Source organism: Vipera berus (assembly GCF_964194415.1).
Source record: "Vipera berus genome assembly, chromosome: 1".
Taxonomy (NCBI): domain Eukaryota; kingdom Metazoa; phylum Chordata; class Lepidosauria; order Squamata; family Viperidae; genus Vipera; species Vipera berus.
Window position 1 is genome coordinate 60042778 of NC_138202.1, and position 16303 is coordinate 60059080.

The window sequence follows — 16303 nt, forward strand, 5'->3', positions numbered from 1 at the left end:
GTGGATTCCGGTTACTTGAATGCCCAGTGCATCAAACCAATCAAGCCCAATGAGGCTTGTTCTCTGGTCCTCTACCACAATGACATCTAGGGTCCCCAAATCAATACAAGTAAAAACCCCAATACATTAAAAATATCTCCAGATAGGATCCTACAGATTTCATCTTTGGAGCTATAGTAATTATGTCCAAGTTGTGTTTATGTGTATATGCAGGTCAATGGGCTAGGAATCAGGTCAATGGCTGTTCACACTTCACAAATGATTTAGGTGAAGTGCTGTAGACCTCATGTGAGCTCCATATTACCCTGAATCACATATTTTCTTATGAATAGCAGAGAAGTGTTGAGCACATATGAGACCAAAGCAAGTCTTCCAAATCATTTTTGAAGTATACAGTAATTTGCAGTAGTGCTCTTCCCTGTTCCCCCTTAGATGTACAATACGTAGGACTGTTGACTAAATGAGGAGGCTTCTCAAGAGTTGGAAATGAAATGAAAAATGAAACCCAATGGATGTATCTGTAAAGTTGTGAAAGTACCAAAATGCAGAACATTGCAATACATCTCAACAGATAGCAGATTTGAGATGTTACTTGCTAGAATTTGGGATCTAAGTAGGTTTTGTTTTACTTTGTTTTTTTGAGGGGTGGAAATTGAGTTTGACTTGAGGGAGGCTTCATGATTTTTAGAATTTTGTTTGGGATACCTTTCTAATTATTTAGGGGAAATGTTTTCACCTATCTCATCCTTTGGGAAGATATAAATTTGTGTATTTAGTTCATTGGCTTGATACAAAATGCAAAAGGTTTTCTGGAGATGCTGCTTTTGGTATCTGCACAACATATTCAAAAACAATCAAATGGCAGGTTCTTCTCAGATGTATCCCATCCAGGGATTTCTTCATCCTGATGATATAAAAACACAAAACTTCTCCAATACATCATCTTTGTATTAAGAAGCAAAAATGCTAAACAGGGTACAGCAGAATATGGATGATGTTTGAAGCTAGGACAGAATCATTCCTGACAGCTTGAGAGACAGAAGTACCAATCTTTGAAGTTTTGCCAATAGTAGATGCTCTTTTTTCAGCTTTTGGGCTGAAGCAGAGTTGCAGCTGATTCTATTAAATTAAATGAAGGAGTTCTCTGAAGAGATGGAAATATCTTTGCTAAAATACAAGCTGAAGCCTTTGTTAATCCATTTCCAGTATAATTTTAATATGTTTTACCATGCCACAAATTCCCAAAATGCTGCATACTAAATTCTCATTGCCCTCATGTCTATGAGTCTGCAGTTCAAAGATACTGCCTTCATCCAGTTATAATTAGTCCCAAATCAGCCAATATCTGCATACACAGAATGGTGGCTTGACCTGAGAACATGAATGGCAGCTGACCTGAGATCATGAATAGATTAGTATTGCTAGACAAAATTAGCAATTATGAATATACACTATATACGTATGTCTATTTGTCTGTCAGGGCAACAAGAATGTAGTAGTGAAGTGCATTTCTCCTAAAAATCTTGGGAATACTGCATTTGTTGGCGTAATTCTAGAGTATTGGGAGATAGAGACATGGAGGTCAGATGCTGGGGAGTCTTTCAGACATTTTCAAATACTGGAAGAGCACACATTGAATTCATTTGTGGAAGCAAGAAAATGACTTTCATTTTCAAGGAGTGGAAAAGAGGTAGATTGCAGCTGTTTTACATATGTGTGAACAGTACAATGTTTTGAATATACTGAGGTGGGACATTTGGAATACTTGTTCTATATGGCAGTTCTCGTATTTATGTTCTCATGATTATATTTGTGCTATAAGGTAACAATCAACACACCTGTTGAATAAACCATTAACTTTCATTTCAGAGATGAAATCGCCAAAATGTAGAGCTTAAATCACTAAATAATTTATTATAAAAGTGAATCTGACCAATGGATTACAACTGAATTGATCTGTGAAAAAGACAACTAATTGTGCAGCCTATTCCACACACATGAACACTGAAAAAATATATCTGAATGTTATAGAAGCCATGAAATCTGAACTACAAGTGGAATTTGTTCAAAACAGAATTAATGTTTCCATGGCTATAAACTCAGCCACAAAGTGTGTTTGGCAATGGGCTGCATAATAAATTAAAAGTATATTTATTTTGCTTTTGGAATTTTACTAGACTGCAACAAAAATTTCTGTACTGAAAATCCAAAGAAAGTTTAATGGACAGCAAACTAGGGTCACATTAAGGCCTGCCTTTGGTATCATAAACCTCAGGACCAATAAGATGATAAATAAAAATATCCATCCTTCTGTTTATTTTATTAACTCTACTATAAGCACACAGAGGGCCAATTCAGATAAGGGCTAAGTGACACACAGCTTAATCCTCCTCCTGTGCAGCCCTTGCAGAAAGTTTTTTTTAAAAAGTTAATCAGTACTAATACATTGATGCACAAACAAAATAAAGAGATGTAGATTTTTTTCAACAGAAAAGATACAATAAAGGGTTGATTTCTTCAACCATAACAATAGTTCCAGTCAAGATTCACTACTGTGACTTTCCAATAGAACAATTAAAATGCAACAGTGAAGAACCACACTATGTTATTAATGTATTGTTTGGCTTTCCCCAAAAACTATTCAACATTTCAATTTCAATTCACTCTTAAATTATACAGTTCTATGATCATTCTACTTAGCATACTTAGGACTATACTGTTGTTGATCCTTTGTTTATCGTTGCTGTGATATCATTTATAAAACTGGCACAATTAAAGAAAGAAACCTTAATATGATGATTGTATTAATGTGGCCAGCAGTTCTGTAAATCTAGTATACATGGGGTTAAACTAATTTTATGCAAAGGTGAATATTGTTGCTGTTGTTGTTAGCTACGAAGTAGTGTCTGACCCATCACGACCCCATGGACAACGTTCCTCCAGGCCTTCCTCTCCTCTACCATCTTCTGGAGTCCATTTAAGCTCACGCCTACTGCTTCAGTGACTCCATCCAGCCACCTCATTCTCTGTCATCCCCTTCTTCTATTGCCCTCAATCTTTCCCAGCATCAGGCTCTTCTCCAGGTGAACATTACATTAAGTTTAAAATGTAGTTTAATAAAGCAAAAACAAAAGTATATAAGCATCAGAAGATATGTGTTGAGAAATTTGGCATATGTTAGCTGACTAGTTAACTACTAGTTAACTAGTTAACTACCTCGAGGACCACCTGCTGCCGGCGTCAACTTCCCTCCGCCCTGTGCGTTCCCACAGAGAGGGCCTCCTCAGGGTGCCTCTGGTCAGGGAATGTCGACTGGTGGCCCCCAGGGGGAGGGCCTTCTCTGTGGGCGCTCCGGCTCTATGGAACCAACTGTCGGTTGAGCTCCGGATGGCATCGGACCTTCGCTCCTTCCGGCGCGGTCTGAAGACCCATTTATTTGAACTAGCTGGTCTGGCCTGATGGGGGACGTTAGGGTTTTTAATGGGTTTCTTATATTGTTATTGTATTTTTAACTGGGCACTTGTTTAATTCCCTTTTAATTTTTGTATTTGCTATTTATATATGCCCTGTTCACCGCCCTGAGTCCTTCGGGAGAAGGGCGGTATACAAATTTAATAAAAGTAAAGTAAAGTAAAGTAATAAACTTTGGCTCAGTTCCAAAGGTATTTGTAAACTGAGGACATCAATATAATTAAAACAGAATATAGATTCACCACAGCCATCAATAAACTTAGCAAGTTTAAAAAGTAGCAGGTTTTGATTCAAAGCCAAGGAAAGTGTACTTTCTTCCTCAATTATGCTTAAACTTTAACAATTCTTTATAGCAGCAAACACTGAATGGCAACAAAAGTGGTTGCCAAAAAAACAGATATAAAAGTGATGGATGAGAATGATTTCAAGAGAAAATAAAAAAGAAAAGAATGTAGAAGAAATTGAGCATAGATTTCTGTGAGAGTGAATGTGCACAGTTTGCCAGATTGGCTTCTACTGTAAGATAAACAGAAGACAACCATCCAGGTTCACTATCCTGAAAGAGCCCGTAAATAAATATCTGCAACAGATACTTCCTCTAAAAAAAGAGAAATGTATATTAGAGAAAGTTGCACTGACCAGGTTTTGAGAGGGTTTACATTTTTTGGAAGAAACTTAGAGAAGAGTAGATGGGAAAGTCTTGTGGGGAGATTGGATGGACAAAGTAAGTCTTCTTTCTTTTCCTCCTGGCCACCATTTCTCTATATGAAATTACCTTCCCACCTGACAGCTTTACAGCTATTGAACTGAGGTTGGTTTATACACTAATCTTCTGCCATAACATGTACTAAGTCCCTAAATAACAGTTTCAAAGGTGCAGCCATGTAAATCTTCTACAACAAATACAGCAGAGAGCCTTGTGGCAATGCAAGGACTTTAAAAAATAATGATTATAGCTTACCTGCTGAAGTGGACTGTGATCCACAAAAGCTAAGTAATAACACATTGACTAACAGTTAAATGTAGAAAAGTCAAGCATGTTAACACTACAGCACAACTTTTTCGGGATGGAGAAGGATAGCTACCCCATGTCATGCTCCCAAGCCATCTGATAGCTATCTGGTGGATCTCAGCAAACATCTGACTTTATTTCAAGTGCTTCTATACTGCGTCAGTAATATGAATCTAAATGGTATCCAGCAATGTTTCAAACCATATGTAGGTAGTCCTCGACTTACGACTGCAATTGAGCCAAAAATTCTGTTGTTAAGTAAAATTTTCTCCATTTTATGACCTTTCTTGCCACGGTAGTTAAGTGAATCACTGCAGTTATTAAGTTAGTAATATGGTTGTTAAGTGAATCTGGCTTTCCCAATTGACTTTGTTTGTCAGAAGTTCTCAAAAGGTGATCGCATGATCCCAGGACCCAGCAACCATGATAAATATAAGTTGGCTGCCAAGCATCTGAATTTTGATCACATGACCTTGGGGATGCCACAATCATCGCAAGTGTGAAAAACAGTCATAGGTCAAACGGTCACTAAATGAACTGATGTAAATCAAGGACTACCTGTACCTCATCTATAACAAAAAATAATAAAATATCATGCGCACAGAATACGTATCCTAATACATGTTGCATTCCATGCTCCTAATGGGATCCCCAGAGTTATTTAGGTTAGATGGGCATTGTAGAAATTTAACAAATAAATACATTTGAGGCGAAGCCTGTCATTCCATCCTCTTTGGAACAACTAAGTTTTCCGCAAGTTCTTAAATGGGTAGGAGGATGTTCCACAAGAGAGGGACCTCCTGCAAGAAACACTGGCCTCCCAATTCCCTCCTATTTCATGAAGGAGAAGGACTCTTGGCTAGCTTTTTCTGCAGACATGTCTTGAGCAGCAGATGCTTGTGTAGTTGAAGAGGGGTCTGCTGAACATGCAAGAGAAGCCAAAAGAGCTGTTGTTGTTTCCTAACCCTCTCCGTGCACTTTATGATTGCAGTGGAGAGGTTGCCTGAATCCTCCCACCGTGAAATCTGATTAGGCTTAATTCTTCCTAAACCCAACAAGCTGATCTTTGGTGAGCAAAGAATAGAAAAATTATATATATATATATATATATATATATATATATATATATATATATATATATATATATATATATATATATATATATATATATATATATATATATATATATATATATATTATACCCCTTATATGTGGATTAATAGCTTTCAGAGAATGAATGGAAGAATTCCACACAACTCTGCCTGCAAAATATAAGGGGTCTTCCATGTTTTCTGTTTATCCTATTTCACTTGCCATTTTCCATGGATTGAGTATTATGTTCAGCACCCTGTGATACTGAGTTGTTTTGTTGTATAACTGGTGTTGAAGCATATCAGATCAACAGATTATTGCTGTAGTCTACACATATTGTGGTACTGTATGTTTTTACATAATGTTATGCACAAAAGATTCATATCTTATTCTTGCTGTCAGCATGGCATGCTATTTAAGAAGAGCAGCTTTATCCTTTCATGGCTTTTAGAAAAGAACTCACTATGATTTGTCTTGATCTATGCAGCAGAAATCCTCTTCCATAGCAAAGTTTATTTTAATTTTATTTTTTTAAAAAATGTCTCGTGACCAAAAATGATAATGATAACTTTACTTTATTGTCACTTTGAATGTACACCAATCGGCATACATCAAAATGAAATTTCATTGCATACAGCTCTCAAAGGGTCACCACCTCCGATATATACTTCTTGTTCGTGGCCCGCTCAAATTTCACATTGTCCATTTTAGTCTCTAGGGAGTGAACGATGGCACACAGGACAGATGGAAATGGGGCTCCATGTGGATTAGCCCTCAAATTCGCTTGTATTCTGACAACCTCGCCTTCTTTCCTTTTTCTGATCCTGACTCTTCCACCTTTTCCTTAAAGAGGCCTTGCTTCTTTTTGCCCCTGGAGCACGCTGCTGCCGCCGCCACCAACTCCTCCAAAAGCCTCTCTCTCTTCCTCTGGGCCTGCCGACAGCCTTATCCAGTTCCTTTGCTCCATAAGCTCCAGGTCCTCTCCTCCTCTGCCTCCTCTGGAAACAGCCCTGATTTGCAATACAATCCATCACTGGGCCAGCAGTCAGATCTTGCTGCTGGTAGAACAAATTCAAACAGTGCCAACGACTTTTAACAGTCTCACCAACAGTTCCAAAACAACTAGAAACTCACCATGCCAGCAAAGATTGTCGGTCATATGTCGTATGTTACCTTAGTTCCACCATGTTGCTCAAACACATTAAAATCTTCCTGATCATGTGGCCTATAGCCCTTACTATCCCTCCCAAAACTATTTGCCTTCAAGAGCCAATGCAGCCGCAGCCATTCCAGGCGCCGCCAAAAATCATCACACACCTCTTTTGAAATAATTATTGAAACTAGAAGAAATTATGAGATTATGGAGATGAAATAAGGTATTTTTTAAAAAAAAATCAATTTTCCAACTGATTACATCATTGGAGGCTTTCAAAAAGAGACTGGACAACCATTTGTTTGAAATGGTATAGAGATTCTTGCTTGAGCAGGGGGATGGGCTAGGCTAGAAGACCTCCAAGGTCCCTTTCAACTCTATTATTCTGTCTTCTATGTTCTAAACTTAAGAATAAACCACTGCAATGTTTGCCTGCTATGGAGTCAGTGGTACTGACAGGTATGGTCCATGATCCCATTGTCAGTATATTGTCTCAACCAGAATAGCCAGTGCCAGATTATGATGTCACCAGTAGACATTCATGGAAAAATACTACTGTCATGGAAGCTGCAAAGAGGCCATTCAGGCACCCTATTCCAGAAACAGGAACAAAAAATAAAGGTTGGGAAGAGATGAAGAAAAGAGGAAGGAATAATGAAGCAACCAATGCTGGCCCAAGTCCAGAAAAGACTGAATCTGGGGGACAGAAAAGCAATAGGAGAGAGTGTGTAAGTAGGACCAGGTTAAGTGGGTCATAGCATATGGACTCCAGAAAAGGATAAGCATAGCAGCAGCTGAAACAGGCTGTGGACAAAGGGTGCAAAGGTGAAGAGGATTCATCTTGGCCCACTATGGTTTTCAAACTAGCAAGTCCACCTGTAGGCTAACAGATTTGATGTTAGTCAATGGATGGGTTATGTTGATGTGACTTTCATGTGGATCAATTTACCAATAGGTCAACACCATTCTTTGTTAGATTGCACTAAGAGAAACTTTCTCATAAGCAGATTTTTACTGCATAGTGAATTTTCTGTCCCCATATTGTATTATATTAGTGCAAAGGGCTACATCTGCTAAAGCAGGGGCCCCCAATCCCTGAGCCATGTACCAGCACCAGACTGTGGTGTGCCAGAAACTGGGTCATGCAAACAAGCAAAGTCCATCTACACATGTGCAGGATGCCGACAGCATGCGAAACTATGCCCCTCCAGTCAAAGCTGTCCTTCTGTCACAGAACCAGTCCCTGGCACCCAAAAGGTTGGGGCCTGCTGCTCTAAAGTACACTGTCACTCCCTCCATCTCATATTGCAAGAATTTGTCTGTGAAGTTCATGTAGGAGTAAGAGAAGGACTCCAAACCAGTGGTGGGATTCAGCCAGTTCGCACCTCTTCGGCAGAACTGGTAGCTATTTTTTTGTTGCCCAGGCCCAGAACGGACTTCCAGAAGCGGCATCCACACAGAGAACTGGTTGTTCACATATTTGAATCCCACCACTGGGTCTGTGCCACAAGCGAAGCTCCTAAGCAAGATTTCTGTAAGAGTGAGAAGTTGAACCTGAAAAAACAATGTTCTATTCATTATATTATACTAAATTGGTCTTATAGTCAGCATTGGTTTATTTTAAATTTATGGATAATCTGTGAGCTGCAATAGTTAGAATGCTAAAATATAAGTGGGAAAATTCAAGTAGCCAATCATCAAAGTCTCAGGAATGATTCTTTCATTGGAAAAGGAAAGATGGAACAGACTTCTAGAAGTGGCATCAACACAGAGAACCGGTTGTTCACATATTTGAATCCCACCACTGCTCTAAACTCAGTTTTATGCCAACCCATAAATTCTATAAGTCAACTCTGAAAGGAGGCAAATATTAAAGCAGGGAAGGACAGTGAGACAATGGAAGGAAAATAGAAAGAGAATAGTGGGAAGAAATAGGAAAGTGCAGATTAGTTTAACTCTGGTGCATGGCAGAGAGTGAAATATTAATCGGTTTCTGACAGCTTGTGCATTTTCAATCACACTGCATGCAGACAAATCTGTATTGTCATAGAGAACTGTATGAAATATGTTTTCATATTTTTTGTTCATAATAACCTCTGTAGGAATGTATTCCTAATACATCTGTTTTTGAAAATCCTAAATAAAAACTAGGAAAGGAGAATATGCATATTTCCTCAATATATGTATTTTAGTATGCAGTATCACAGGAAAGAAATGTGGTTTTTTTTAAAAAAAAGAATATGGTAGTACAAGTTGTGTGCTTGTTTTATAAAAAGAGTGGAAAAGAGCTGGAAAGGAAGATGAAGAGTAGAACAATAGCAATGGCTATAATCACCTTAACCAGTGCCATTGTGGTGTTTGTTAAACATTAACATTAGATCATATGTAATGAGCCTGAGCCATCACCATTCTGTAGCAAGTTCTTGAACATTGATTTGAAATTATTCCTTCTTCTATGGAGCCAGGAAGGAAAGCTTTTAATTCCTCCTTTTGCCACTTTTCTTTAGAAACCATCTCAGCATCAATGCCTTCTGTGCACAAATGGGCTTGCTCAGATGATACAGGGAGGCCCACAAAGCAACTGTCACAACAATATGGTGCCTTGATGGTTCAAAGCAGAAGATCCTGGCTGATATTTACAACAAATTGTAAAGACTCTCTCCAAATGCTTGATAATGTCTTAACACATGTGCAGGTCATTCAGTCTCTCTCACACCCTCACAGTCTGTTGAAATACTCCTTGCACTCTATCTGGGTTCTCCATATAGGTACAGCTGGAGAAGACAAGACAGACAACTTTGGGAAACAGCAGGGAAACAATTAGGGAAACACACTTAGATCACTTTTAATTCAAACACTGAGGCACAACAGGTTCTTTGAAATACATGGAGACCCAGTGAATTTAAAGTACAGGTAATCCTCGACTTATGACCATAACTGAGCCCAAGATTTCTGTTGTTAAGTGAGACATTTGTGAAGTGAATTTTGTCCCATTTTATGGCCTTTCTTGCCACAGTTGTTAAGTGAATCACTGCAGTTGTTAAGTTAGTAACTCAGTTGTTAAATGAATCTGGCTTCCCCATTGACTTTGCTTGTCAAAAGATCACAAAAGGGGATCACATGACCCACGGGGACACAGCGACTGTCATAAATATGAGCCAGTTGCCAAGGGTCTGAATTTTGATCATGTGACCATGGAGAAGCTTCAATGGTCATTAAGTGTGAAAATGGTTGGAAACAATGGTTGGAAACTGATCAAAGAGAAAAGCAACCTGGAATTAAGGAGAAACTTCCTGACAATGAGGACAATTAACCAGTGGAACAGCTTGCCTTCAGAATCGTGGGCGCTCCATTACTGGAGATTTTCAAGAAGAAGCTAGACAGTTACTTGTCTGAGATTGTATAGGTTCTCCTGCTTGAGCAGGGGGCTGGACTAGAAGACCTCCAAGGTCTCTTCCAGCTCTATTATATTCAAAAATTCTCATAAGTCACTTTTTTCAATGCCTGTTGTAACTTTCAATGGTCACTGTTGTAAGTTGAGGACTACCTGCAACAGTAAACTTTACTGGCTGCAATATACATTTGATCTTTCTCACAAGCACACACATACACTCATCCATACTTACCATATTCTTCTCAATTAGGCTGTTAGGCAGTAGCTAAAGGGATGGAAGACACCAAGTCTGAATCTGAAGTTAACTTAAAGGGTGACTTCAGGACCCCCTTTTCTCCCTCCAAATTCTGGCTTTGTTGATTCACAAAAAAGGTAGCCACTCTTAACCTATACAGCTACAAATCTGGTAGCTGTTAATGGGACTGGGGGGGGGGACGGGGCCAGAAGATGGTTCATATGCTCAGGCCCAACTTCTTTTATCTGGATCAGGTGAAATTCTTTCCTTAACAACTTGGTTTCTTTGTAACTACCTCCCCAAGGGATCTTTTAAGCAAGATTCCTGGCTTTGGACCACCCTCCTTATATGTCTGCTTTATCTTTAAGTATGGCAGCTTCAGTCTAGTCTGAGGCTGAATGAGAGGCATAACAGTCTCATGATGCAGGTAATTTATAGCTATTGAAATGACTTTGCCCATCATTACACAGGAGCTGGCAGTTATAAATTTCATTCTGTATCTCATATATCTCACCTGAAGTGTTTTTTACCACTGCTTTCACTGAATCATTCCAAGTTCTTTTGTTATGAGCAAAGCGAAACGTTTTTATATTTAGTTCCTTCTCATCCTTTACAGTGTTATACAGTACATATCTACTGTCTACCCTTATTTTGCCTCTGCTTCCCCCTCTCCCAGATATGGAGAACTCTAAAATGTATAAAATGTATAATATTTCCCAAGCAGTGATTACTACAATCCCATTTTTGGAATCATAAAGTTGGCAGTGGCCATCTCTCCTTATCATAGTAGAAATCCAAATTTATATATCCCAACAAGCATTTTTTATCAGAATCTATCTGAAAATATCCAGTGAAAGTAATTTGTTTTCAGTGGGGAATTAGTTTTGTGACCAAAATTTGTTTCTTAACATTTAGCTGGAATTTATTTTCTTGTAACTTCTTCTTTAATCCTGCAACAATGGGAAGTAGGTAGTGTTCTCCTTTGTGACACACCTTCAGCTAATTTTCTCCCTCACCTAATGTCTCATTTAAACCTTACATACTTGGATTGGATTTGAAATTTAGACCCTGATTAATAATCTTATTATTCAAGCTTTATTAAATGTAGTAAAACACAACTAGCAATGACTAGTATTATTTCCCTAATAAGTCATTGATGATATCAGTTAAAGACTCACATCTATATATACAACATAGATATACACTGCATTATATTGGTTTCTGCACACACAATGATATGTGTATGAGCCTTTATGTGAGTCCATTATCTTTGATATAAAAGCATGACTTTAACTGATATCACAAGTGTGACTTTTAGGAGGCTAGGTTCACTCAAAGCTGTGGTTGGGAGCATTGTTAGTTTAGTGCTGTCTTTTTCTGTTTAGATATCTTCCCATTTACATTCTCCATCTCAAAAGCACTTTGATTATTTTGTTCAAGGGGGACATAGCTTGTCCCCAGAATGAAATTACATTGGTTCAGTATTGTCATCCTCAATTGCTCTAAACAGAAATCTGCTTTTGAGGCTTCAATCATTCTATTGCTGATTTAGTCATCAAGAGTTTGGCACTAACTCTCTATTTTATGTTGTTTCTAATACTTTTGATGTACTATTGGTTTCACAAGTTCAAATGCATGCATTATAAATTATAGTAAACCAATAACTATCCCAAACTGCAACTCTCAAAAGGACTTTTATTTAGATAAGAATATCTCCAGTGAAGTGTAAACAAACAAGCTAGCAAACTCCCTTTCCCAAGAAATAATGTAATTCCAAATTGATTTTTCAGTTATTCAACTGTTGCTTCCCCGAATTTTGATTATCTCAGGCTCAAAAACCTTAATTTACAATGCATATTCTTTTATCTGAGAAATAAAAATGCAGGATTGGCTAAATCTATCATATAACTGTCAGTTTAAGAAATTAGTGAAGGAGTGGAAAAAACAAATGCATTTGGTAGGAGAAGAAGGAAATGTGCTTTTCAGATATTTAAGGTATGACATTGGGACATAAGAAGATTATTCTACCCTTAATCTGTTACCATGATGGAATCATAATTGGAACTAACACACTTCAGTGAAAGCAGATGCACAAAGTGCTGTTTTAATCTGCATCCAGCTACTATACGAGGGGAAACAACATATTTGCAGGATATTTGCAGGACCGTCTACTGCCAGGAACGACTTCCCATCGCCCAGTGCGCTCACACAGGGAGGGCCTCCTCAGGGTGCCGTCAGCTAGACAATGTCGGCTGGTGACCCCCAGGGGAGGGCCTTCTCTGTGGGAGTGCCAGCCCTGTGGAACCAACTTCCCCTTGAGTTCCGGATGGCCACGGATCTCCGGTCCTTTCACCGCGGCCTTAAAACATTTCTTTTCCATCAGGCTGACCTGGACTGACAGGGATTTTTAAAATGTTTTTAACTTATTATTGGAGCTGCTAGTTTAATTCTTTTTTTTAACTTTTGTATTATTGTATTTTTATTGTTGTTAGCCGCCCTGAGTCCTTTGGGAGATAGGGTGGCATATAAGTCCCAAAAATAAATAAATAAATAAATAAATAAATATACTTTGCAAGAATAAAGAACTTAGTACTTCAAAAGCCCTTTAGAAACAGAAATGGAAAAAAACCTCAGGGTAGAGAGCTGATACCAGCAAAAATAGAATACCCTAGCCAAAGGTAAGCAGTAATCTTCTCCAGTGTAAGGAAATTCATGGAGATGTTCTTGTAATAGGCATAGATGCTACAGCAATGTATCCTCCAGGCACGCTGAAATCACAACTTCTAGAATTCCTATGTAGCATGAAACACAAATATTATTTTTTTTAAGATTTATATTGCATCTTTCTTTTGTGAATTTAAGTTTGCCTCACTTCTCTTGTTATTCTGTTACAGAACAACAGTTTTAAAAAATAGCTTCGGACAAGAGATAATGACTGGTCCATATGTATACAGCAGACATGTCAAACACAAGGCCCAGGGGCCAGATCCGGCCTGTGAAGTGGTTTCATGTGACCCGCGAAGCCATCCTGGAAACACTGCCTTGGCCCTGGCCCAGAGACCCTCCTTCTGCCAGAGACCCCCAGATCTGTCCCACTCCTGCCCAGGCCCCCATAGGCACCCTTGATGTGAGTGATGTAGAGCTGGCCACGCCCACCCAGTAGGCCATATGCACTCTAGCCACGCCCACCCAGTAGGGCACGCCCACCCTGGCCACACCCACCCGGCCCCCTGAGGGCAACTGCAATGCTGATGCGGCCCTCAATGAAATTGAGTTTGACACCCCTGGTATACAGTGAATGTGTTCTGGTTGAAGTGTACAGCCACAACATTCAACAGCATTAGTCTGTATATTGGGCTAGAACAAGAATAGCCAATAAGATGTGCTTAGGACACTGTCTGTGCTCCACTATGTAAATGTGGCCAGTTATAGCTTAAAAAAAAATCCCTGATTTTGCTAATGGTTCAGATTTAAGAAAATAGGGCAAACTACTGAAAACACACAGAGCAGGACAAGATTAGTGTGTTTAACATAATGTGTCAAGGTTGTGAATGGCCCCACTGAAATGAACAAGGCACTCTTGTGAATTAGGACATGTTTACTGAAATTCCAACTCAGACAATTGCGTGAACAGAACATGTATTTATTATAAGTGGTTTTCTGGAGAGTTTGGGAGATTTTATCTTCTTCATCACAGCCAAGCGTCTTGCCTTCGTAAAAGCATTCTTACACCTCAAAGGAACATGTAAAATCTACTAGTTCACTTTTTAAAAAACATCCTGCAGTCTCTGTTAGTCTCTTCCCAATGTTTGGAGTAGAAAAGGGTTAAGATTAAACCATCTCCATTTCATATAATGTGATTTCCCAACCCCCTTCCTTTTCCCCAAAAACACAGGCTCATAACATCACTTAAATAACTATGAAATCCATTTTCTGCTGAAAAATGTGAAATTTGTCGCAATTATTAAAAGGAACATGAAATGTATCTAATCCTGGGATTTGTACAACTACATAAAATGACATTATGTTTCTGCATCAGAGTAACACATGCTAAGAATGGGAAATGGCAGAAAATTAATTCCACAGGCAGTCATTCCCATGGTTCTTCTCTACACTATGTTAAGCTTTGATGTTTCCTTGTTTTGGATGCAGAAGGAGCTGTACCAAGAGGGAGAGAGTCATGTGATATTTGTCAAGAGATGTTGGTTTGATCTTAATAAAAATTGCAGGTAATTATTTCAATTTAAAGCAGTGCATTTGGTGTTATTTAAAAAGGGGAACATTCAACACATATTTCCAGATATGCAAATAATTTTATCTTTCAGTATGAATCAGATAGAGTGTTTCGAATTAGAGAAAAAAGTAACTACAAGTAGTATAATACAAAATTATTTGAGGGTGAAGGTTGATTTTCCGAGCTTGTGGGATGCTTTCCAAATGTTTCATTTCTAGGCTGGGTAACAAAACATTCAGAAACCAATGCACAAGCTCAGAGAATGAACCTTAACCCTCATCCTACAGCTGAGCTACAGATGTTGTTGTTAGCTGCGAAGTCGTGTCTGACCCATCATGACCCTATGGACAACATTCCTCCAGGCCTTCCTGTCCTCTACCATCTGCTGGAGTCCATTTAAGCTCACGCCTACTGCTTCAGTGACTCCATCCAACCACCTCATTCTCTGTCATCCCCTTCTTCTCTTGCCCTAAATCAAGCTACAGATATTCACCACTATTACAAAATTATTTGTTTATTAATTTGTATATTTAGCAATTTATTTAGTCGGCCTTTTATGCCATGCTAGTTCAAAAGAACTCTGAGCAGCCTATGTTCCCCTGCTGCAGTAAGGCTAAAAAGTACAAGAAAAATAGAGAAACTAGATAAGAACTGACAATTAGAGCTGAAATTACAAGAAATCTTTGGCACCTGAAGTATAATCAAACATCAAACATGTACTCACAATTGGGTTCATTAGCCTTGACTCTCCCGCTCTCAGGATTCTTGGGGAAAAAAGCAGAGGTTTGATAACCTCCCTGAAGCTTAACAAGGTGGGAACTACTGTAGTCGATCTTGTGCCAACTTTTCTTTCCTGATCTTATTGGATAGACAGAAGCCATTGGGAGAAGGTGATCCTTGATACTGATGCTGAACCATGTAGGACTTTAAAGGTGAGTAACAGTGTCTTGAATTTCACCTGGAAGCAAAGAATTGTTACATGGGAGCACACTGAAACTCCCATTGCTACTTGAGCAGCTCTGAGATGGAACAAGTACAGTTTCTGGGTGGACTTCAACGACAGTCCGTGGAGTGCAAAATGCAATAATCCAAAGAGGAGATGATTAAGAGAAAGAGTCACCCCAGCCAAGGAGTGTCAAATTGGCACCCAGGTACAGTATATCTGTGCAAAACAATCCTTTAACCATAATTACCACCTGCTATTTCAGAAAGAGTTGTGAGTCCAAGAGAACCTGCACAGGATGAAACAGTTCTGCAGGAGTAAGCATGACCACATCATGAACAAAAGATGGGATTTTGCCAGCACAGCTTTCTGTTGATAAATTTGGAACTTTCAAACTGTGGTGATCTTAGACTGAAACAATGGATGGACATTCCATTTTCCTCCAACAGCTAACCTCCAGGTTAATCTTCTTCAGTATGGGTAGCAATAGCAATAGCATTTAGACTTATAGTGCTGTACAACCCTTTCTAAGTGGTTTACAGAGTCAGCCTATTGTCCACAACAATCTGGCTCCTCATTTTACCAACCTCAGAAGGATGGAAAGCTGAGTCCACCTTGAGCTGCTCAGAATTGAACTCCTGGAGTGATCAGTGAGTTAGCCTACAGTACTGCATTCTAACCATTGCGCCACCAGATGTGTGATAATGAACAGCAATTAGAAAAAGGTGAATGAGATTTGCTGCAGTTTATTGGCATATATCAAGGGTCT